The following is a 26,037-nucleotide window of genomic DNA, read 5'->3' on the forward strand; positions in this document are numbered from 1 at the left end:
CAAATAGAATATTGTGGGTTTATTATTTTAGAATACCAATAATAATTCATCCCATACACCTCTGCATGGGGAAATCTCTAATGAGCTGCTGTTCAAAATTCCTTGAAAGCAGTGGATGCAGAATAAAATACACAAGCTGGAGGGTCAGACTGAGCTGGGGATGTGTTGTGTGCAACAGTTAGTTGTGACAGATTGCTGTCAATAGGATCACCTCTTAGACCTGCACTTGGCCATGGAGGTAAGTCAAGCAGTTGCTGGAAAAGCTGACAGGTTCATCTACCTACTACCCAGTTTAATTGTTCATGCAAAGCTCCCTAATGTTATGACAAAACTTTCTGTGACTTGGTTATGTTAATGAATCACTCTTGCCTGCAGCCTTTAGTCAGGCAGAGGACACTCGGCCTCATGTCACCCCTTTATGCACTCTTGATATCTTTTCCTCAGATACCATGTGTTTCTTTTAATTAGCAAGACAATTTCCTCTGAATGTCACTTGGTCAGATGAGATTCTTCAGCATGAATAGTGGAAAGGGTGACAGCTGCAGTTGCTGCACAGGCAGAGATGCAGAGGGGTGCAGGGATGCTTTCCCTGGATCGCCTGCTGCTGGGAGGCTGGGAAAGCCCATAGCAGCTGCTGATCAACGAAGGAGAGAGATGTTTTGGCAAGGAAGGGGAGCTGAAGGTGACAGTGATGTTGCATTTCACAGAGCAGTGCAGAAACGTGCCTATTAAGGCTTTCTGCAGAGGGTTTGCAGTTGGGTCACAGCTAGACAGGCTCACCCTGTCATGGGATTTCTAGCTAACAGGGAAACCCCTACACTTCTGCAGGCTATCCCCATCTCAAGAGTGGTTTTGAAATGACTTGCAAAGGTGAGAAAGACAATAGTGTTGTTTATTTGATTTTCAGGGAAGGCTGATTCTTTGGTATTCTTTTAGGCTACTGTCCCTGTTTTTTTCCTGACAAAAATGTTTGTTAAGGGCATCCAGAATTGTGTTTAAACTGGAACCTAAAGAAATAGTAATAATAAAAGAGTTTATGCAGACAATTATAATTTTTTAATTCATACTTTCTGAAAACTTTGTACTCCATGGTAGAAGACTATTTTTGATTGATTTTATTATTTTTTTTTTTTGTAAGTGCTAAGCAGATGCTCCACTGTAATGAGAGGAAATAGAAGCAGAAAATGAGGAGGCTTATACTTAAACAAACAAACAGATGTAGGGAGTGGAAAACAACAAGGTAAACAAATGAATACTTTGAGTAAATAACCTAAAGCAAATAGAAGAAAAAGCCCCCAAAACAGTCGGCCTGCACCAATCTGGAGCTGGGATTACTCATCTCCCCAGACTTTTCACAGACTTTTTTTTTTTTTTAGTGGAAGTTGAAAATGAACTTTTCTAGCAATATTGCAGTATACGTTCATGTGGAAATCCCTGCCACTGCCCCACTGCTGATGCTCATCTCAGAGCCCCAGGTTTGCAGTGATGCTCACTGTTGCCTTTTCCCTACCTCTACCAAGGGAAACTGAGAGCTGGAAAAGGAAGGAGATACACTGAATATGTAGCCCAGAATCCCTAGAACAGCCAGAACAGGAACTCAAGATCTTTTGGGTGCTCTGCTAGTTCCTCCAAAAATGTTAAGGTCCTGAATACGGAGACCGTCTGCAAACTCTCACCTTTTATCCTAGGAGACATGTATCTTGTACCCATTATAGACCATAGCAAATAATTCTCATACCTTTGTAAAATTTGTAGCCTGTACCAGATACAAGGACTTATGCTATACTTTGTACAGATAAAGACGTGGGCATCAGTGCTTCTCCTAGGCTGTGCAGAGGAGGAGAGGGAAGGGTGAAATCAGAAAGACGGAGGTGAGTCTGGGTGATGCAATATGGCAGTGGGACAATCCCTGGGTCAAACCTGGTCCCAAGGAGGTAGATACAGACGTGCATTTCAAACTGGGCAGGAAAGCCTAGGTGAACCTGGGAAGAAAGGACAGCCTGCCTCTTCACAGGTGTTAAAAGCCCTGCTTGGTGAAAAACATGGTTGGAGAGTTTCTGTTTGCCAGGGACTGGCACTGGGAATTTTGATGTGACAGCCTTTTCTCCCTACTCACTGCATCAGTTGGAGCAAACTGCTTTTCTTCCTCTCCAATCTCTGCTTGACTTTTCCTCCTGTCTATGCTTAAATGTGCATCTGTGTGGAAAGCAGCTAAACCCAAGGCTTTTTTGGATCTGTTTTTCTGCAGAGCCACCCTCCAGACGCTGCTCTTTTCTTCTCTATTAAGGGGCTTTGCATAGCACACAGACAGTATTTAGGGAAAACAAGCCCCAAACACAGCTGCTGTGCTTCTGAAATGGAGATCAGTGTTGAGCATCATGTCACTGACTCTGCTTTCTTATTCCTTACCACCAAGGGAAATCGTTGCTGCCTGGCAAAGCTGGGTTCCAGACCCATCTGGGCAGGCTGAGTCTGGCAATGACACAGCCGGGTCCTCTGCCTTGGTGGTAGCTGTGGTAAAAGTGAGTAAAGAGAAAGGGAATGGTAAGCACTAAGCCACTCCATGGCAGGAGACCAGCTGTTGGTTAACCCAGGGATGCATGGCCTTTTCTGCTTATAAATCCTTGGGTAAAGAGTGTGTTGTAAGTCACCAATGAATTTCATTCCCTGACATTTCTGCGATAAGAAAAAGACAGAGAGTACCTGATGTCTGAAAAAACATTTAGACATTTTTGCTAGCTTTTACATATTTTTAACTCAGTATCTCATTACCTGCTTTTGAACAAGGCTATTATTCATTCTTTATAAGATCTCCTCCCCTCTCCCTGTCATCATTTATCCTTCTTAATTAACAAATGGCATCAATTAAAATGTCAAATATACTCTGCACAGAACATGCTAAAGCCACTCTCTGTCATATGTTAAAATGAGAACATCCCCTCACGGCTCGGCAGGGACAACGACAGAAAATCCTGTCTGAAATGCAATTACTTTGCAAGCCCTTTCTGTAGGAAAGCCTGACATTTGTCTTGCACAGAGAAGCAGACCTGACAGCAGCAAAGATTTCTTCTGAAGTACTTCCCAATTTAGATGGTTGGCTGCTTGGGGCAGGGAAAAATCTCATTGCTTGGGATTTATCTTAAATGATTTTAGCTACCTGGCCCCAGGACAGGTCAGTGCTAGGTGTATGAGCTCCCTTGAGAGCCATCAAGAGCTGAGGAGGAGAGAAGAGCGTTACCAGGGGGTGATGCAAATCTCTGGTTTATGTGCCAATTTTAGGATAGGATGAATCACCCTCTCCTGCAGAAAGGCAGGTAGCTCTGGGGGAAAATGAAGTCTGCCTAAGCCCCGAATCTCCCCGAGCACAACCTACCCTAGTGACTGCTGTGACTAGGTAGTTAATTCTTTGACAGCTGAAATTAGCTGAGATGTTCTTGCAGTGTTTAGAGCAGCATGAGGGCAGGCTGACTTTTCATCAAGGGCCTCTTCAGGATGCTTAATCAAAATATATCGCAGCAAAGGGCATTTAGAGGACATGACCATCATTTTCTAGGAACAAATACTACCGATACAATAGGCCCTAATGGTACAAGCCTTCCACTGTGAACACTGAGTATTTCAGGTCCATCTGCAGACAAACTACAAATGGAGGAGAAATGAAATTTGTATAGCTCAGAACAGGCAGGTAATGTGACTCTAACCAAGTTCTTACCCCCCCCCCCCCCGCTTACCTGTGCCCCTGCTTTGCAGAAAGCCTTACTAGTTTGTCAGGGATCTGTTGATTACCCGTTAGGTCTTTGGATCATGATTTTTACCTAAAAGCTGAAGTCAGTGTCTCAAACCCTACTGCATTAGAGGCTGTAAAAATACACAGTAGGGAAAAAAAACAAAATCCACAACAAAATGAGAGTTTGGAGAGGGCTTTAGAAATGAAGGCACTGTGCAAAACTGGTAAGACCGGGCAATGCTTGTTCAAATACAAGCATGTATAATCCAATGCAGGCTGCCAGCTGACAATCACAGCAACACCTTCCTGCTCGGTAATGTTTTTGTGCTTTGTATGCCTACCTACTATTACCACTCAGACACCCTGCAGGAAGACCCTCTCCTTGTTTTGTACTACAAGTCCCAAGGCAGGGTGCAGTTTTCCACATCCTGGGCAGTGAAAGATCAGGAAGAAATACTTCCCCAGTAAAACACAAACTGTCATGTGAAACAGCTCTTGCTTTTCCCAGCTAAAGGGCAGGCAGAACTCTTGGCAGCATTCAGACTGATTTATCAGAGAAAATCCAAACCTCAATAATTACATTTTCAAAACCACAAGTGCATTTAATCTTAAGTACACGCACCTCAAGGGACTCCCATGCCATTAAGCTAGAGAGACTTTTACAAGAGAGAGGCCAATGTCTTATCTCGATTCAAATAAGGTAAAGGCAACGTGTGTGCCAGTGGACTGCCACTACTGCATTTGCTTTCAAGGCCTCCCTTTGGACTTTGTCTCTTGTTTAGTGAAGTTTGACTGAGGTGAGGCACTCGCATCTCTTAAGAAGGTGTCTGACAAAGAAGGCGGTGTTTGCACTGGCTGTCATAAAATAATTCTGATGGGCAACTTCAGCATCCATAAGTCACACACCTAGTCAACCTATTTCCAGTACGTGAAAGCCTAGAGTTTAGGAAACGTGGGTTTGTTTAGTTAATTCATTCAATAAAATCTTTGTTCCAGAAGAAATCTTCACTTGGCAAAATACCAAAGTTTATACGTAAGTTCAAGCAAACGCTGAAATCCTGCTGAAGTTAAAAGGATTTGTTAGGTGTGTAATAGTACCTTTGTGCTCAAATATTTAGCTAAAAGGAATGGTATTAAGCACATGCTTATATGACTTTCTTGAACGGAAACCTGGGAGGGAAACATCCCAAATCGAGGTTGATGAGATCTCTGGAGTACTGGTTGGATGTCTCTGTGAGTGGTTTCTGGTACATATTAAGCAGGGAAATATATTCTGCAGATTGGAGTGACTCAAAGCCATTTTTTTTTTTTTTCTGCAGGATGTGAAAATCATATTGGAAACAACAGCCCTGCATGGGGTAAAAAAACCCTTCAAACCTTTACATGTGTAGTTATGGGCTTTAAAGTGACTGTTGCCAGTAAGGAAAGAGGTCTTAGAGCTTCAACATCTGCTCAGTCCTTGTTAGTTGTTATGTTAAAAATTATTTGGGAAAGAGAACAGAAAATACCCCCAGGCTGCTGTTTAAATGCATGGTGGTTTTACATCTTGAGCACTGTGTGCAATTCCTGTTTGTCTAGCTCAAAAATGACCTAGCAGAGCTGGGCAGCATCCAAAGCAAGGCAATAAGGATTATCAGTAGTATAGAACAGCTTTCTGTAAGGGTTGACTAAATGGCCTAAGGCTCTTTGGTGTGGAAAAAGAGGTGTCTGGGGGGATGTATGTGCGAAATCTATAGAAATGTGAGTTTGGTGGAGAGGGGGAAGTCGACTGCTCTTATAATGCAGGAGCGAACCGGGAACATCAAATTAAATTTTCAAGTGACAGATTTTGTACAGAGGCAGTCTTTTTAATTTTTTTTTTTTCCTCACCGTGGTGAATAATGCTGCCAACGTCATTACCAAAATGGAATCTATTCTTGAATCATGTTTCAAGATGGGAAACATGCACAAAAGGTTTTCCAAGATCCTCTAATCCAACAGAAAAGGACACCAAAACATCCTGAGGCACCTATGAAAGGTCTTTCTCAGAAAATTGAGTCCTTGTTGTCAAAGAAGGTGTTATGATCTTTCCCATAGATTTAGGGATCCCTCTATTAAAGCCAGTTAATGTTTTCCTGCCTACTCTTCTGGCTGAAAATCTGTCATTGACAGACATAACTACCTTCTAATCACCAGCCTTAATTTATTCATTACTTAGTTAAATATATTTATTCTCATATCAGACTTAGCCCTCAACTTGAGAGGTTTTTCTTTCCCTCTGGTGTTTTTTATCCTCATATATTTATGTAAAATTGAAGAAAATAACATTGCAGGAAGCCATTTGTGGTTAACTTGCCTCTTTCATTTTCTCAAAGCCAACCCACCTATCTTGATTGAATTACCTGATTTGTATTGGTGCAACCCATTTGTGAAGACATTGAGCAATGAAACCATCCACACTGACCATGGTGGATCTATGCTAGTGTTTTGTTTCTCCACCTTTGTATCCATGAACAGATAATGTGCTGCTTCTTTTTTAATTTCAAAGGTGGGAATTAAAGAATGGGGAAGGATGATAAAGCTTATACTCTAGCCACCTAGGTAAACCTTACAGGAATAAATGCATAAAAGGAGCAGTCAAAAGGGTAAAATTATCGGATTATAGCATAAATGTTTTAGGTGCTCAGAGTAAATGTGTGTTATCAATGAGAAAAAAAAAAAAGTGGGGATTACAGTTAAACAAAAGACACTAGAGAAAGATAGAAATCAACACGCATGCAAAAGATATGCCCAAATTCTGGAAAGTGAAATTATAAACTGTAATAAGTAGAATTTCCCCCACCCCTCATAAAAAAAAGGAAGGGTGTTTGGGGAGATAATGTTGCTAAATGCAAAAGAATAATTTCTACCTCCCAAATTTATCAGAAATAAAAGAATATCCATCTACTCTGCAGGGATAATAAATGATTGAGGCACAATCAAGGGCACTAAGAGAAGGTCAGACTATGTAATAAAAAGACATTTAAAAAAATCGTTTGATGGAACCGAGAGAGCTTTCCCACATCGCAACATCTCTTTCTGGGGTGCATTTCTGGCAAAATTAAATTTCTGACAGAAAAGGTTTCCAAATAAATTATCAAGAAGAACAGTTACCAATTGAAAAAGCGAACTAATATTCACACAAGAGTTGTAAAAGTATTCAACTATAGAAGTGCTGGCCTACCAGCAGTGTCTTTTTCAGGTACTCCTTGAATAGGCCTTGGTACCAGGAGAATGGAAAGAGGCAAATATAACATATGTTTTTGAAGTAAAGTTTGGGAGTATCTGGTGTAACCTGTAAGTAAGAATTGAATGAGTAGACTTTGGATAAATATGATACAGTGGGAGCAAAAAAATCTGTGTAATTTTTGTAAAAGAAACCTATCTATTGTACAAATCTATTGAAGCTCTCTGTGGCCACATATATATTAATAAAGAAAATCCAAGCAATACAAAGCACTGGATTTTGAAAATCTTTTGCTGAAGACTCTTGCACCAAAGTCTTTTAAATCTTTAATGGGACAAGATAAAAGTTTTATTAATTTATATTGTTATTATGTATTATTCGTAATTAATTTCCTATGTTAAAAGATAAGCAATGAAGTGAAGAATAAATGGCCAGTGTATACAATGGACATCCAGTAGCAATCAGTGCTAGGACCTGGTATGTTGTGTATAGCCACATGTGATTGTAAAAGGGATGATTGGGAAACAATAAAACTCCCTGGTAGTTATATGCTATTCCAGAAACACAATACTAAAATTACCACTGAAGTGTTAAAGATGCAAAGTGACTGGCTGATAAAATAGCTGACAGAATTCAGCGTCAATAAATGCAAAGTAATACAATGGAGAATGGTGCTAAGTATGCATACATAACGAGGGGTTTAAAGGAGCTGTTTTTCGTGAAAGAGATGCTGGAATTAGCTGGTTAGCTCAGTAAAAAGAACAGCCAATGCTTTATTTTCCCTTTCTTCCCCCGTTGAAAGAAATGTTGTAATACCTTTTTTGAGCTTGGTCTCAAGCACCTTCCTCCAATTTTTTCCCCTTCATAAGAATGCGGACCTGTGGTATTTTTTGTGCCTATGTGTCTAGGACAGCTTTGCATCTTCCTAATTCAAAATGTTGAGCTCTCTAAAGCAGCTGACTTCCACAGTTATTTTCCCTAGGTTATCAAAATTTACTGGTCCAGATCTGGAAACAGCAAATTATTGATGTCAAAGAGAATCACTCCATCTGGGCACTCTAAGTAATTATCGACAGGAAGAGATCGCCTGAAGGTGATGGCGAATTGTCCTTCATTTCAAGATTTTCAAGTGAGACTGAACCTCCCCTGCTCTAAGGTCAGAGCTAGTTCATGTTGGTCTTGATTTTGGCTGAACTCCTCTGCTTCACACTGCTCACCTCAGCAGTCCTTGTGCCTTTCTTCTCGCTATCATCTCTACTGTACATGCATTTCCCCCATACAACACACTGCATGAAACCTATTGCATTTACTAATTAGATAGCAGTTGCTAATTAAGTTTAAATTCCAATGTACCAATCAAATTTTATTTCCTAATTGTGCTACATTATCACTAATTAGAATAACAGTTTTTACTTAATGGATTATATTTAAATTAAGATGTCTCTATCCAATGTTTTTTCCTACTTACATTTTAACTAATTGGTACTGTAATTATTAAGTTATGTTGAAATTGAAATATATCAGGCTGTGAGGGAATCATATGATAGTTTGCTTACGTCTGTATGATACTAGTAGGAATGATTAAGATACAGTCCAGTTAATTAGTTCTGGAATCAAAATAATTTCATAAATGTTTGAATAAGGAGTGAGTGTACGCTAGTCCCCTGCCACACTATTAAGGAGGAGCTTATTATGGGCTCAGAAGAAACTTAACATGGCTATTGGTACTAATCAGCTCAGATTCAGTCTACAAATATTTAGGCCCAGGTTCAGGAGGACATTTAAACATATGCCTATGGTTGTCCCACCATTCTGAATCAGTCTTTTGATTCCTGCTTGTCAGCACTTTAAATATTTTTGGGATGACCAGTAGAAAAAGGCCTTTCAAGATTAACTGACCGTGCTTTACCTTATTCTGCAATATCAGCTGGACACCGGCTGAACATTCCTGAACACCAGCTAACCCTTGCTGCTAACACCACTTCTACTTGTTGGGAGTCGCAAGATTGTAGTTGTGAGCAGTAGGCATGGGGATGAAGAAAAGGAGGAGCTACAGCCTTGCAATATCCCTTGCATATTTTTCTTTCAGTGCTATTATAAACTTAAAGAGGAGTGGGGTGGCTTCTGACAGATGCCTGTATACATACCTGTACTTGTAGTCACATGCCAGATCCTGTGGCCATTCACACCTGTGCATGCTGTGGTGCATGCAAACAGAGGAGCATGAACAGATGATTAGGTCTGCTGTCTTTGACAAAATTGGTTTTGCACAGATGGTAGGGAGACGTTCCCTTCTGCATCCTTCAGTCTAGGCTTTGTCACATTTAGGAGTTGAAGGATGTTCCTATAGAAAATACCTTTTTTTTTTTTGTGACCCAACATATAAATCAAGGCTGCTTGAAAGCTGCCAGGGAGCTGTGTAACAGAATCACAACAGAAGCAAATATTTGGCAAAAGTCTGTAAAGACTTACTACCAATTCCAGAGTTGCAATATTACCAAGAGCAGGTGGGATGGCAACAATGATCCAGCTGAACTGTTATCAGGTTAACAACCTTCCTCAAACAGGTGGCATTCAAAAGAAACCAGCTAGATTAAATAAATACATGTGTGAGGTAAAATAAGGGTTAAATTGAGAAGGAAGATTGCTGATGCTTCACAGACAGAAGAGCCCATTAAGAATGAGATTAAAGTGCAAAGTTTTGAATCAATGAGATTTGGAAACTATTTGGCAGTATCACCTCACTTCTATATAAGTAAAGGAGAGGGTGAATTTCAGAAATGGTAGATATTCAGTAATGCACTATCTTCCTTTTCCTCTTGGCCCATGATTTCTAAACTTTAAAGGAGCAGACTGGAACTCCAGAGAAATCCATCTCCATTAAAGGGGGTTTAAGTAATTTTAAAAAGCCTGTACAATTCAAGGACAAGTGCGAAAGAAAAGATATCAAAAAATCAGATTGTCCTCATATTAAACAAGATCTGGATTTCGGAAGTCACATAACAGCCAATGTCATCGAAAGCTCCTACACTGTTGAAAATGAACAGAAAATGTCAATTGAAAACTACTTAACAGAGGCAGAAGGATCAGCTTGAGAGGTAAGAGATTATAAGACATGCCACCAATGTATCCTTGAGAGATTGATTGTGTCCTTCATTGTGATGCAGCTGTAGACATGAAGGCAGATGCTGTATGATTATTCTCTAACAGTGAACTATGAGGGAATTTTATCCATTTTCTTTCTAATTTACTCTTTGTAAAACTGTGTTCCTTTAAGTTCTGTTCCAGAATGCTAAGGACTCCTGTCTGTACAACATGAACAAATGATGAAATCTCTGAGCTGTATTTTCATTCTATGTAACTTACTTTAAGGCGGAATGTGGAGTCTTTTTCCCAGCAAACTTTGGCAGCTTTTAGAGAATAGTTGCTTTTGACTGAAATGATGAACACAGCTTTTAGAGAATAGCTGCTTTTGACTGAAATGATGAGCACAGCTGAGAGTCATGTCCAGGGAAATTTGTCAAAGTTGGGTCCTCTCCAGAATAGACACTGCAGATCTGCCATTAAGTGAATATGCAAGGGATGCAAACAAGCATTTGTGGACTATTCTTACTTAATATAGCGTGTATTACCCCATCCTCAAGGTATCTGCATTTCATCCTCTGGCTTGGTAAACAGTGGGAATAGGTGAACACCTTGGTTGGATATTTAGTTGGTATAAATGCATGGAGCTATGCTGGTTTACTGCAGCTGAGAAGCTGGTGCCTGCACTATATCATAGAAATTATTTTATGATCTGCAACTCAATAACCGCCCTTGGTGTTTACAGGAGATGCCTTCAGCTAAACCATACAAGGACTACACGTTCCATGGTAAGAACATTTCTGATTGAGTTGATCACAGCCAGAATATGATGTCAGGTCACACCATAAACCTTCTGAGCTGTGTATTGCTTTTGGTGATATTTCAGCATCTTCCTGTTTTCTTAAACTTGTGGCACACTTGCCTTGTCTGCAAATAAATAAATAAAATTTTTCAGGTTTTGACCCTGGGTTGCAGTCATCCAGGGTGAAAAATTGCACTGATTCAGACTAAGAAATGAAAGATTATGTGCAGTTTAGATGAATGCTGTAGCCATAAGGCTGCATGCAGGAAAATCTTTAATTTCATTCAGGGTGGTGGTGAAGTCAAAACTATGGGATTCAGTTTTGGCAGGAAGTATCCAGTGGGGTTTGGTTATGCTCCACACTGTGGCTCAAAACTTCCAGAGCTACCATGAAATACAAACAGGTTTGTTGTCTGGTCAACTTTATATTCAGAGCCTTCCCTAAATCTGATTTACAATAGTGCAGATACATTATTTCATAAACACATGGAAGCCACAACTGAGCATTAACAGTATGAAATCAGTAGGGGGAAACATCGCTGCAAAAGGCACTGATTGCAGAATCTGAACTTTAATGTACTATTTCTGTTCTCAGTAATTAAAAATGTAAGAAAATACACAAAGCACCATGTGTGTATACACGTGTGACTATGATAACTGACAAACTGGTTAACAAAACTAAGGAGCTGATATTTGTTAAGTTAGACAGACTGAGTTTGTACCAAATTTTATTTAGCTGTAATGTTGGTGGACATACATCCTCTTATCCCTCTCTGAAGTTTCTCCAGCACAGCCCCCACCCCCCACAGATGAGAATTCATTTGCTGAAAGGAGAATTGGCAGCAAAGACCATCCTGAGTTCTGTGGGCTGTGTCTCTTCAGGAGACAGGATTATTGCAAACACTCCCTCTGCACTAAGATATTTAGTCTTTCTGGCAATGTTACAAATGTAAGGTGTACATGATTATGAAATATAACTGTGCAATGACTTTCACATTTAAAAAGCAACAGAATGTTTTCCAGCTGCAGCTATCACAATGTCAGAATATGATATCACTCTGAGCATTTATTTCTGGAGGCAAAAATATTCCTGCTTTCTCACTCCCTCTCCAAGGTGTTCCCATCCTTATCTGAGGGGCTCTGTTGTTTGAGACAAGTACCCTTCATTGCCCCTTAGCTCCTCTAACTGGCTGAGAAATCCAGACCCAGAAGGCAGTTCAGCACTAGTGAAAATCCTCCCTTTGCCTTCATGGGAGTGAGACAAGTTCGTAGGTATTCCACAGACCTACAATACTGTTTTAACTGTACTATAATGCAGTGTGCACCGTTGTTATAATCTGTATTTCCTGACTAAACCCAAATGGTAGATAAAACCGTGCAAAAGTAGCTATCTAAACAAATATCTCCAGGGCAGTTTTGCTGAAGATAAGAGACATATTCCTCATATGAACACAGCAAACACCTGCCAACTTTCCGACCGAACAGCAGGTCATAAAGGAAGCACATCTCAGAAGAGCAGAGGCATACATAAGCATCAGAATGAGAGGTGAGAGATAAAAACAGCTTTCATACATATGGGGCTGGAAAACAGCTGAATAAAACAAACTCAATGTGAATGCCAGCATGGTTTTTCTGCCCAACAAAATGTGAAGGCATATGTGTGGAGAGAAAGTAAATGGCATCACTGAATTTCAGAGCTGGAAGAAAAGCCAACAAGAAGGAAATGGAGATAAGTTAGCAGCAGAAGCTACTTGGTGCTGTCAAGCTCTTTCAGACTGGAAAGGCTGTGAGAAGATGTAGGATCAGAATACAAGTTCATTGTGGTGTGTTTGCCTTCAGTGAAAACTCAGAGGAGCAGCAATATAATTCTGTGGATTAAAATTTAACCAGTGACACAGCCTGCTCCTTATGGGTTAATACCTTTGTTGTCATGAATAACAGACATTCTGTCCAAAGTGGCCAGAAGCTGTCCACTGTATGCCCTGACCTACAAAACTCCAAGACTTTAGGAAACAAAGAATCTGGGAGCCTAAAATACTCTCTTTCTTGTCCTGTGGAAGTCTGACCAAATTTCCTTTGTCGAGAATCAAGCACAATTTCTGTTGGCTGCTCGACCTACTACTTGGTTGCAGCTGCATTTCTGTTGATCCCTCTTTATTCTTGCTTTTGCTGCTGAAGGCTTGATCACTCTCATGACTAGCTTACCTGTCTGCCATTTTGAACTTGGTTATATTGTATACTTCATGGCTTCTTTCCATCTAGACTTGCTTCTGAGTGTTTACCTTGCTCCTTGCTTGATGGTCTTCAAAAGTACCTGACCACAAGAATACCTTCAGGCCATCCATCTTGCTCAAACTCTTGGTCTCAGCTGCATTTTGGTCAAGGTACTATGTTCATCTCTGGGTTAAAAAATCCTCACTTGGCTCCAATCAGTGGACTTTTCTCTCTCTGTCTGCCTGACAATGATCTTTACCACAAAATTCCAGAATCCATATCAGCTAAAATGAGTCACGAGAGCAGAAAAAATAGGGCCACCTGCAGTAGTTAGGAATCAGATGAATGACCCACATGACCCAAGAGGGTCCCTCCCCATCTTCTTTCTAGCTGTCAGTTCTGGCAAATAGTTCGTGTAAGTGACTCTCAGCAGCCAAAAACCTGAGCATTTTTCCATGTCATCCTGTGCTTGTTAATGCAGTCTGTGTGCTTTGACTGTTGTGATTATTTATTATTAAACTAAGAAAAGCATTGCTTGAGTCTGTCAGACTTTCAGGAATAGCTTGCGCTACTGCACATGCCTTTCCCTTATGTACAGTTTGTCACCTTCAAACACATTGTTTTCCTCTGCGTTTGTTTTAAACTGAGAAGCTTATGGAAATGAAAAACCAGTCACAGAGGGAAAAAAAAGGAACCAGTTATTTATAGCATGAAGCAGTTAAGCCTTCAGGATAGTTATATTTTTTAGCAAGCAGCACCCTAATTCTGCAAGGTTTAAGGGCATCCTAGAACTCAACACATTAGGCAAGGGATACTCTTGGCCAAGGTTGAAGCTTATTATCAAGGTCATCTTTGAAAGGACACTTGTGTTCTGAACAGATGTGAGAGCTACAAGCCTGGGCTTTGAAATTGATGGGTGTATCTCCAGATCATCTAAGAACCATCTGGGTGCATTAGCACAGCTGGCAACTTCATATGGTGCCAGGATGGTGAGCCCATAGGGAGGAAAGAGCATCTTCTACACAATCTGGATAGGCAAGATAGTCCACAGGCTGCAGAAGGACTGTCCATGTTGCCTAAAAATGTCTGTATGGACGTTCACAGAATTGAGACTTAGCTGTGGGATACAGGTCTAAATCATTCTACCAAAAAGCAAAACATTACAGATAACTTCTGAGTTTTGAAAAGAGGGTATTTGTCATAAGAAAAAGTCTACTGACTTTTCAGCAAGTGTTCATTAATTTTGTAAAGTTACTTAGGCTCTATCTATCAGGGGATTTGTTTGAATCTGTATTCCCCATTCCTGCACAAACTTGGTGGGGTTTTTTTGTTGTTGTTGTTGGGTTTTTGTTTTTGTTTTGGGTGGAGGTTTTGTTTGTTTGTTTGTTTTTTGTTTTTTTTTTTCAATAAATGTTTTGCTAGGATGATTTTCAGGAGCTCTACACATGTGTACTGAAGTGTGTTGAACTGATCCTGTTAGTGCTATGAAGAAATACTGATGCTGGCAAACACTTTGATGTACTAATCTAAATCCCAGCAGGCATAGGTACCAATAAGAGCTCTGAAAAAACACAGTAGGCAAATAGTTATAACTGGCCAGAATTTGTATTGTAATAAATCAATATTTGATTAGCAATAAATATTTCCTCTGCTCTCTCTCTCTTGCTTCATAAGACTGAAAACAAAGGAAAGATGGTATTTGTCAAAGTTCACTAGTTTCATTGCCCTCTTTTTGGACACAATGGTAAAGTTCCCTGTTAACACCAGTGGGAATTGAGTTATGCCAACGGTAAACACTCTTTACAGCCTATCGGTTATAGATATTCGGACAGTGTAGGATTTGGAGCTGGGTTTTACAAAAGAGAATCAGTTATGGCTTAATTTCACAACTGGGTTGGTAAAATATCTGAGAGAAATGTCAAATCAGTGATAGGAAGCACTTTTAATAGAATGGTAGAGTGAAAGTTGTTTTTTTAATTATGCACTTGAGGCACATTTTGATTCATGCTAATACCTAAAGATGCTCATTATTATATCATGAGCTGTGTTCAGTCCCATGGCAGAATCATCTCTAAGATTTGATTTGCTGCCCTATAACTTTAAAAGCGCTGATACCAGACACAACACAGGGCTTTTACTCTCAGCATTTAGGCTTTGTTAGACATGGAGCTCCAACTGTAACATTTTAAAATTCAATAAACAAGGTTTATACAAATATTCCTGCCATGTATAGGGTGTTGCAGAGGGTTTCCTTTCTGCCTAGCAACTTTTTGTTACTTTTTGGTCACAAAAAAAACCACAAAGTCCTTTTCTGCCTCCTGGACTTTCTCTGCCATGCAAGACTCAGCCTATTAATACCTCTTTGCCCTAAGTAATAGTAACTGCCCTAAGTTGCTAGCCACGCTCAGCCCTTTTCAGGTGGGGAGCAAAGGGTCAGAGAACAGAATTGCATCCGAGCAAAAGTGCATGTCCCTCTCCTCTTCCCCAAAAAAGCTGATGTTTTTTTGAAGATTCAGTGTAATGAAAATGATCCTAAGCAATGTTATCCATCACAGCCTCTACTCATTGTGAGAAACAGGTTTAACTCTCTCAGCTGCTCTTTCTTTGTTCATCAGTTATTTAGGAGAGATTATGACTGCTCAAGAACTAACTGTTGTCATATATATGTGAAGGTATTCCAGTTCAACTTCTGCCTTATAACTAATGGTTCAAATATCCAATACACAGCTAGCTGTTTCATGGTTTATAGTAAGTTGTACAGTGCCTCTTTTCTTCCTTCTCTAGACATGTAATTTTTTGAGCTAAGAAAAGGATGTAAATAAATCCCATGTAATCCATAATGCTTCTGCCACAAAACCCCATGGTTACAAAAATGTTTACAGCATTTTTATTTCTTATGTGATGTTGCACAGCTAACCTTTTGCATTAATAAACACTGTACACAAAAGTTTTAGAAGCAAATTCAGAAATTCATTCTAGCAAATATTAGCCCATTCTCTCTTTTTCTTTTTTTTTTCTTTTTATCTCTCTCCCTGACAAGTCCTAACCACAGCTCCTCAAGATGAAGCAAGATGTTTTAAAATAATTAAAAGTTTCTGCCTTTGCATGACTTCTATTGACACCACATCTGCTTGAGCGTGGTAGGAACCAGGTCCAAGCCAATTAAAAGGAGATGGGTGCATCATACAGCTCCATTCTCTCTCAGTGAACTTTTGACCAAGAAGGCACCATATTGATTAATTTAATTTCTTTCTAATCTGCTTGTACTCTGCTGGATAGCTTGGAGCTTTGCTCTCTTCTGTTTCAGTACAATGACCCTGCTCTTGAGAAAGCTGCTAGTTTGAAGCAAAGATTTCAAGTTATTACAAGATGTTGAACACACAGATCTCTTTGGCTCTCTGCAAGATGTCATTTGCAAGATGAGGAGGGCTCTCACCCCCTAGAAGAAGCAATTGTAAGGCATTATTTCACAGCTTTTAATACACCAACAAACAATTTCACTCAGCACAACACAGTTAAATATACTCAGCCCTTCAGGGTGAATATATGGACAGGAAGAAACTATCTACACCCAGGTGTTCTGTTAGAGAAATGCACATGTGCTATACAGTTTTAAGAGCTGGCCTGCAGGCAGGTGCTCATGCACTAGTCAGTGAAGTCAGAGGTCCCTTTATGAGTAATTATGGATATGAAGGCTGAAAGTACATTTCCCCAGGACTGTTCCATTTTCTGTTTTTGGGATGGTGCTGTAGGTTTTTTTTTGTAAAGCTCACAAACTGCCAATATGCCAATCTTTATGCCTGTTGTGCAATGGCTTATTTTAAGCAAAGTCTAATGAACAGGGCCAAGGGTGCACTCATGCAGGATGCACACTCCAGCCTTCTTGCTGTTATGCTAGCCAGACATAACGGATTTTCTTTTTGGCCTTGTCAGATAATGAGCTTTGGCCAACAGAGAGTGTTGGCTTCAAATGGGAGCTTCTTGGACAATAAGAAAATGTTTCTTGCTTTTTTTGATAACGCTTTCATGCTAGATGTTAATTATGACGTGCAACAACAGAACAGGGCTGCAGATCTCTTCCTGTAAGCAGAAGATGTTTCTCAGAGGAAAGCATTTTACATATCTTCCTGAAGAAAAACAGAGCAACAAAAATTGTTCTTATACAGAGCTACAAAGAAAATCCTGACACTGGCATCTTCATATTGGAAAAGTCTTTTGCCATTCAGACTGTGCATTCAGGATCAAAGTGACAGGTAGAAGTAATGTTTCAAAACTAGTATACTAGGAATTTCCATTTGCTTAAGAATTTAATATTTATAAAGTGGCTTAGCTTTGAATTGCTGTAACAGTATCACGGCATTAGAGACCTGACTGTCCTGACAATATAACTGTAACTAATTCCCCAAGAGGATCTTTGGCTAGTACCTGTTCCAGACTATTTTATTTTTCGTTTAATCATGACATTCTCTATGTATACAGATTGTGTCTTTGTGGCATGGACAGGAAGTAAGCATGGCCTTCACCAAATTAAAGAAAAATGTGCATTGGTAATGAAAGAAAAAAAAATAGTATAGATGAAATACAGATACTTGTATTTACACATCTGGAAGACAAATACGGACCAGATTTTTTTTATCACCTCTATACCACTCCAAGTTAATAGAAAAGACAGAAGGACATCACAGAATCTCATCAAAGGGATTTAAAGATGTCAGAGCTTTAAACTTACACTGAATTTGGCACCTAATGTTTTTAGTTAGTCTTTTGGAGTTTCAAGATAATAGAAAATAAATAATGAAATAGATAGGATAATTTAGGAAGAAATTGTGTTTGAAACAGTATTATCAAACAAATCACTCTCTGTGGGAGAAAACAATAGAATGGGACCTTGACTTTGCCAATTGGATAAAGATAAGTATTCAGACTGAGACAACTAAACCTTAAGAAGATAATAACTTGTCCATCAGGGGCAATGTTGCCAATTAATCCTAATAGCAACATATAGATCTCCTTAGTATTTCCATTGGACATGCTGGGAATATTGCTAACGCCAGCATGGTCATGTTATTAAGGAATCGGAGGGACAAAAAGAAATAAGAAAGACCACAAGAGAGGGAGGGACAGCCACTCACTAGAGATGAAATGGTTCCCTCTTATTTAATTAAGCAGCATTTTTTCAGGTCCAAAACAGAACAAGTGTGTCCACATTTACTTACTGTGTGCCTCCTCCTCTGGTATGCCACATTCTGAAAACCAAGATCAGAAACATTATTTTGCCAACAGGAAAGCATCCTTTATGCTGCTTATTATTCATGGCTTGAATAGTTTGTTTATATTACTACTTCTTCCTTGCAACTCCATTTGTACTTCAGATAAAGACAACTATTTTCTCCTCACCTGGATATCTGCATAGAAGTGGAAAAATGGATAATAACATGGAGGCTGTAATTTGAAGAAAGCTTACCAGTGGTTTAGCTCAGTTCAGCTTCTCTGTTTAAAAGTAAAGGAAAAAGATCTTCCATAATATTGTTCATTCTAGATAAGGAAAGATTGTGCCCTGATTTAGTTGCTGGGACTGACTGGAAAAATGTATGTTTTGGAGTTTGAGGTTTTCTTCAGCAGAACTGTTCTGAATTTAATTTTTCAGCTCCAGTTTGTGAACAAGAATTGCATCATTCCATCATAAGAACAGTTAATTAGGAATGAAAACCCACTGAAGTCAATACAACAAATCAAATTACTTTTAGGACAAAAACACGGCAGTGGTTATTGCAGTAAAATATGAGGAACACCTCTTGTCAGTTCAGTATTTATAGTGGCCAGCAGCCACTGTAAATTCCTGAGTATAACAGGAAGCAAACACCATGTGTGAAATGATCTCATCTCTTCAGGGTGCTGATTGTATGAGCAGCTCTGTTGGTGCTTATCTTTACACATGTAGTTAGGTCTACCGAACATAATGAGCTTCAGTTTCTGAGACAGCAGGAAAAGCCCTGAATAAATGCAGAAGGGAGAAGCAGAGAATTGATATCAACAAAAAGGGGGAAAAAGATCCTTTTTTTTTTTTTTTTTGTGGAGTGTTTTTGGTTGGTTTTGTTTAGGTTTTTTTTTCCCCTTGTGAATGAAATGTACTGCCCTGTACTAGTACCAGTTTTGCAAGCAAACTGTATCCTTTGTGTTCTCTCACTTGCTTGGGAAACATCCAGAAGGCCAAAGCAGCTCATCAGCATGGAATTATGAAGCATGGAGCCTGCACATACCTGTACACTGCCATCAGACTAAATGTGTGACTGAGAGGTCCTTGCAAGGCTTGTGAAGTAAGGGGAAGGGGCAGAATTATGCTTGAGACAGGAGTGAATGTTTTGGAGAGCCATAGTCTATGATGGAGGAGCCACAGCTGAGAGGTGATAGAAAAAGATAGGAATGCACTAGTGTTCTGAGCTATAGGGATTGATGGGCATGGTTAATAGGACACAGGATGAAATGTAAGGCTTTAGAACTAGGTCTATGCTCAAAGTAATGCATGGTATGATGTATGGAAGGTACAGATGCCCACTGGTCCCCTATATGCTTTCATCTATGCATAAATAGGCTTAACCTACTTTACACATCTTTGAAGGTGAAAAATTTTAAGATGACCTATTTTCAAGTCCATCTGATTGCTATCTTCACAACTGCCCCTCTTTCCTGGAGGAGGAAAAGCCAAAGAAAAACTCAGAATTGATGAACAGGGGTTCCTGCACTAGCCAGGTGAGTCTGGGCAAAAGTAGGGGTACAGGCAGAAGGGAAGTGAGCAGTCTCCTGAAAAGGTATTGAGGCGGCACTGGGATGCCAGGGACAGCTGTGGAGTGCTCATGAGTGTTGGTGCAGAAACTTTGGAATTTATACCTGTGGATATGTTAGCTGAATGGAAAAGTGCTGTGTTACCACAGGGAATTTCCAAAGCTTTTTACCAGACTGTGTTCTTAGCAGCACTGAAAATAAGACTAGACTGAAGCAGATGACAGCAAGTTAAAATCAACAGAGGGCAGCTATTTAACAGTAGTAAGGGACACAGCCCAGCATTTCAGCTGTTGCAGTGGAGGGGGAAAGACTTAGTGATGAAATTACACTATTTTAAAGGTTTCTTTGCTTTTCTTAGGACACCTGCTGGGATGGCTGGTCTGGTCTCTCTGACAGGCTCTCTGAAGAGTAAATGGCTGCATGAGGATCATGAAGATATGCTTGTGTATGTAAAAAAAAATATTTCCCTAAAGAGAAGGACTCTGAAAACAGACCTTTTTTTTTTTTTTATATATATAGCCTGTTCATTGAGGGTATAAGGCTGGTTTGAAATTGCTTTCTATGTCTGAATCTTTCCTGTATTTCCCCAGGAACATCTGCCTGAACTGGCCAGTTTCAGACACATTTGAGGGAGGTGGCAGATGCCTTTAGGATACTGGTTTCAAGAAACCCTGGGCCACAGGAAGAAGACCAGTGTTAAGCTTTCTTTGGAGCATGCTCCTTGTCAGATACCAAAGAATTAAACCATGAGGTAAAGTCTGCTGTCTCTCTTTAGCAGACACAAGTGGAGGGAGATCCTTTTTCCTTAGGGAAAAGATCAGGATTAGAATGAGAATGCTGGAAAATATGCGAGCCATCTTCCCCAGAGTTTCTACTCATGGCTAAGGAAGGGTGGGAAAGGATGTATGACTTGCCTTGAACAGTAATGCCCAGGAGCCTCAGACAAAGCTCACATTTATTTTTTAAATTTTAATTATTATTTAAACTTTGGATGACTGCATATTTCAGAATACTCTGAGCATCCTATTAGGTTATTTATGGAGGGCAGGTTGTTTTACAGGGACTTTTTAGTGAGATACAGAGGAGCAGTGTCCAAAGCTGAGTTATGTTGGGGACTTTAAAGTGCAATTGAACGGAATGCCATTAATGCTCATAAGTGCACATAAATGATTATGTAAGAACTTCAGACTAATGAACAGAAAGTGCTTGTTTGTTTGTTTTTTATAAACAAAGAATGCTGAAGGAAAATTAACATGATTGGGGAAGATAAGGAGATGAATATCTTGCTGCGGTAAATTGATTTTGTCAGCTTTAATATATGTGCCAGTGACATTTTAAGTATAAATGAGGACTTGAGAAGCTCTTAAATTTGAAGATGGAAGCTGATGAAATGTGATATTCTTCCTGTATTTAAATTAGGCTTAACAACTACTTAAATCCTAGCTGATCAATCATTTCTGTAGCTTAACAGTCCTGAATTTCTCCAGCAATTTTGATTGTTTATTGTCTTGTAAACAGCTTCACTGAATAGTTTTTAGTCAGCATCATTAGCTTTGGCGGCAGGTACATATCAGGTTCTCTACATTAAGAGAAAAGATGACCATATTTTGCAAACAACAAATAAATAGAGAGAAAAATCATCTTCAGTGTAAACATTTCCAAGTAATTTGATGATAACTTTTTTTGCTAAAACAAACAAGCCAACTCAAGATATTCTATTACATGTAGGTTGCCTCTGTATGATACCTGTATGGCGTACTGGTTACTGAAGATTTTCCAGGCCTGTTCTATTAAGTTCAGTTTGGGTTTCACTGATTGTGAGACACCATGTTTTCACAGATATTTTCTTTGCATTTATAACACTATTCATGTCTCTGAAGAGAGACAGGGAGGGGGTAAATATCTGGTACAACTTAAATGATTGCACTGCTTTGTGGTACAGAATAAAAGCCTGAAGGTTTTCAGCATGCAGTGAGTAGATCAATGTGTATTAGGAGCAGACAGAGCCTCCCGGGTTATCCATGCTCATCCCTGCAGGCTGTAAGCTGTGAGTGATTCAGCTACCTTTCCTGGTAGTTAGACTTTTTTTTCCCCTCCTGCAATTAAGTCAGGGTATGGGACTATTTTGGAATCACGGTGATTTTTCACTGCTTTGTAGAGAGAAATGTATGTAAGTTGAAAGAGTGTGTGTTCGGGAAGCCTCACTGGACTGCAGATACTGTACACAGAGATCACAGTTTTATCCTGTTCAATGCCATCTCCCTCCTGGACATCACTGTATCCTCTGCCCTGCTTTAACCAAGAGAAATATGATTAGCAAATCATGGTTTTTCAAGCTGTGCTTAACTATAGTATTAGCTTTGTCTGAGACAGGCCAGGGAGTGAGTGCTTCAGCTGACAGATCTGGAGGTGGGTGATCCACAGCAGGGAGCAGAAGTGGCTGCCCCAGTAGGGAGCAAGAGGGTAGGTGAAGGACTGTAACCTTTTCAGACAACAAAGCTGCCACTGAGAACAGATGTGTAAATACATCCCATGAGTGCCATAAGCCACGTTCACCTTTCTTTTGAGGCCAACAACAGTGCATGCCCAGTGCAAAGCAGTTTTTCATTTCAGCATATACAAATCTGCCAACCAAATGGACAAAGGGAAACTTTCCCTAACAAATCTTTACCTAGGAGCAGGATCTGTCTAAGGCACTGTCTCCAGAAAACCATGCCTCCTGCCCAGGTAAATGAAATTAAGAATTAATTCCCAGTACAGCACTTAGGACACTGTTTAGGTCTGAAACACTTATTATTAGGCCCTTTAATTTGGGTATGAAAATGGGACTACCCATTTAGAAACTACAAACTCCTTGGTTTTGGATGTTCATCTTTCAGGAAAGAGAATTACTTACCCCACCCACTAGCTTTCTGATCCCTAGATATTGCTGTCTTCCAGAACAACTGTTTTGACATGTTAATTTGCCAAAAATAAAGTTCTGCTGCTTGGCACAGGCTGTGGGTTTCTGCCCAACTTATCCTTCATGCTCCCAAGGGAAGTTGTAGCAGGTAACCTTTGACAGAATGGGAGAGTTGAGATGCTCCTGGGACCAGATGCATCCAACTAGGAGAAGTTCTTAAATCTGAACCGCATTTAACTTTGGTTAAATGAGGATTTCATCTTGCATTCTCTGTACACAGCTCTCCCTTTGCTGTAGAGAAAGCTTAAAGCTAGGTTAGATGAACTGGGCTTGTTGAGAGTCAAGATAACACACTGAGAACAGGACAGGGCACACAGGCAGCATGTTCTTTGCTTTGCAGACCATTTCTAATTACTAGAGCTATTCACTCCTCTTAAGCTACTTACTAAAATGATTAGCTTAGAGCTCCTCTGCTACAGAGGAGTCCTAGAAGAAGTCTTTTATTTGCAGTGGCTTAACATAAACAAACAAATTGCCTGCCCCTGCTCTTTACAATGATAATCTAAGGACAGCATCTGCTATAAACAAGTTCTGTGCTGGCTGCTTTCAGTAAGACTTCTATCAGATGAAAAGATGAAATGAGGTTTTGCTCTATTAGTTGGAAGAGGTAACAGAAACTGGCTTGTAAACAAAGAACAATTATACTGGGAATTAACTTCCAAGGAGAGGACAGACTCTTTTGGAATATAACCATACTGAAATCAATGCCAGGCAAATGCATCAGGTTTCTCACAATCACACTGAAGTCAACTCTAGAATGCTTGGTTTCCCCTTCCAGTTGAGCTTGGAGTTTGCACTTCTCTTCTAGCAAAATTTTAACGTCAGGTCTCTGTTCAGTATAAGCACATGGACATGTGGATCTTATGGCCTTCACAGTATTGCTGCTGCTTTTTTTTTTTTTTTTTTTTTTTTTTTTGTTTGTTTTTTTTTACTTTTTTTAAGAATGGAGGAAAAAGAAAAAATTGGGAAAAAAGAGGCTAATTAGAGAAAATGTTTTTAATTTGGAAGCCACAGGTACCACTTTTATGAGCTTTTATTGAGCTTTTGCCCACAGTAAGTTTATACAAGCTTTGGTTAGACAGTAAATTTCTGTTTGCTATGACCTGCTTTAAATAGGGAGCTTTCAGCACTACTTTGCTGACAGCTAAAGGTACAGATGAGGTAATAAAACCAACAAGTCCTGGAAAATGCCCACTCAGTTGGGAAAAACATTTCCTTGGATCCTTTGTATTTTTGGATCTATGTAAAATAACATTTATTGTTTTACTGAGATGCTTGGTAGCTACATCACTGTGGATTTAAGAAGAGCTTTTACAAGTTTTGATTCTTCAGCTCTCTGCAGCCTTCTGTCTTGCTAGTCAGGTGTTTCAAGCCTCTTTCAAGAAGACTGGCAGTTAATATCACAATTTCATCTCACAGCTCCTGGCCAGCCTACTGGAAGGTTTCACTGAAGAGAATTGAATGCTGATTGAACTGAACAGCTTTAATTGAATAAAGCTTGACCTCTATACACCTGTCAATTGGATAGGAGTCACTTACGTCAATTACTATTAAAACAGTAAAAATCAAAGCAATGTAATTACATTTACAAATTGTGGTTGTATTTGATAAAGGTATCTAATTAGATGACTAGAATGTAGTGTTGTGGCTTGCACAGTGCCGAGACTGACCCTGAGTAAACCTGACAGCCTCACTTTTCAACAGGGTCAATTCACACTGAATATGATGGATGTATGGGTTCCTCTCGGGCACAAGCTCACCAAAGAAGGCTTCTAGTGGCAGGGCAAACAGTAATGTCCCAGGGCTGCATGCTAGCAGCAACACATGTGATTCTACCGCATTGGGAACATAAATCATTTGCCATGATCTCCAAACTTAGACCAAGACATCTTCACTCACCCTGTCCAAACTACACAGCAAGTGCTTGATTTGGAGAGATAAGAAATATCTCTTATTTCCAGGAGCTTCAACTGGAAGGTGGGCAGCCCAGCATATGTTTCTCCCTAGACCTCAGCTGCTGAGGAAAAATTCGGCTAAAGCTCTTAGCTGAAACCAGTCACAGTCTAGCAGCTCTGGCATTAACATTGGGAGATCCTCAATTAGGCCTCTGATGTTGCCCTAATGACTCACACATTAACAGCACTGCAAATCCATGTGCAAGGGAATTAGCTGCCTGAAAAACACTGTGAAAATCTGGTCACGTATATCTTTTATTAGGTACCCAAGAGCCACAGCACAATTAGTGAATGCTTAGTGTCTCTTCATTTCCATACCATAACTGTAAAAGTAGAATAAATTGTACCTGCTGGATGAGGACATGGCTTGGTTGAAAGAGGTATGAGATCTCTATGCAGTTTTGTGTTAAATTTGTTTTACCTCTTGGAAAATGTGCTAGGTTGCAAGGGAAGCAGTCTTGGCATAGGATGGGGAAAGACCAATAGCAATCCCCTTCTGCCACTGAACTGCAAAGTTGCATCTGTGTGGAGAAAACAAACAAATGAGCAAACCAGACAAAATTTATCACTGCTAAATATTGAAATCCACCCTCATCATCAGAATGGCAGTAATACCATCTCCCAGGTAAATCTGAATGCTGAAGGAAGGCTCAGCTGCTGAACTTCAGCTCTCCACTGATGGAAGGAGTGAGTTTCCTTTATGAACAGAACAGCTGTGCTTCCCTGGGACAACACAGGGGTCAGTCTTCCCCATGAAGAAAGCTATTATATCATGGTACTTATTGGAATACTGTGCTTTTTCAAAAAGTCTACAGGTCAGGCTTGAATCTGAAAAGCAGAAGAGGTAGACATATAAATGAAGTAGAGATAGTAAAGAGCTCAGCAGTAACAGATGGGCTGAGCCCAGGCTCTGGAGGCAATTCAGGAGAAATAATCAGGTTGAAAAGTTGCACAAATAAAGACTTCTTGGAGATGCAGACAAAATCAGATTCAATCAATATTTTTCTTTCTTTTTTTAAAATGAAAAATTCAATTAAGATTTTCAGACCTTAAAAAAAAAGAAGAAAAAAAAAAAAGAAAAGCTGTTTCAGCAGTTTCTTAAAAAAAACAACACCCAAGCATCTTCATGCACAGCATTATGACTACTGTAATGGCAAAAAACATTTGACGGAATGTTTGTAACATCTCAACAGAGACTGAAGATAAAATTGATTTGGTGAAATGATAAATGGCTAGGAAACTCTGGCCCTGTAATGGAATTACTTAAAGGACAGCAAAGGAAAAGGTGATCAAAGACAGATCCTT

General features: G+C 39.7%; 1 long non-coding RNA gene across 1 annotated transcript in view; it reads left to right on the top strand.

The window, feature by feature from the left end:
- The window catches only part of LOC133226426 (uncharacterized), a 31,591-nt gene extending 7,230 nt beyond the window's left edge, over positions 1–24,361 (top strand). Inside the window, exons 2-4 of the long non-coding RNA XR_009729500.1 lie at positions 18,405–18,532; positions 20,406–20,566; positions 24,197–24,361. This is a non-coding gene — a long non-coding RNA (uncharacterized LOC133226426). The remainder of the gene's footprint in view (positions 1–18,404; positions 18,533–20,405; positions 20,567–24,196) is intronic.
- Positions 24,362–26,037: the final 1,676 nt, after the last annotated feature.

This window comes from Neopsephotus bourkii, unplaced genomic scaffold, assembly GCF_033783945.1.
Source record: "Neopsephotus bourkii isolate Nb327-2 ecotype Australia unplaced genomic scaffold, CSIRO-AGI_Nbou_v1 NB_1781, whole genome shotgun sequence".
NCBI classification, from domain to species: domain Eukaryota; kingdom Metazoa; phylum Chordata; class Aves; order Psittaciformes; family Psittacidae; genus Neopsephotus; species Neopsephotus bourkii.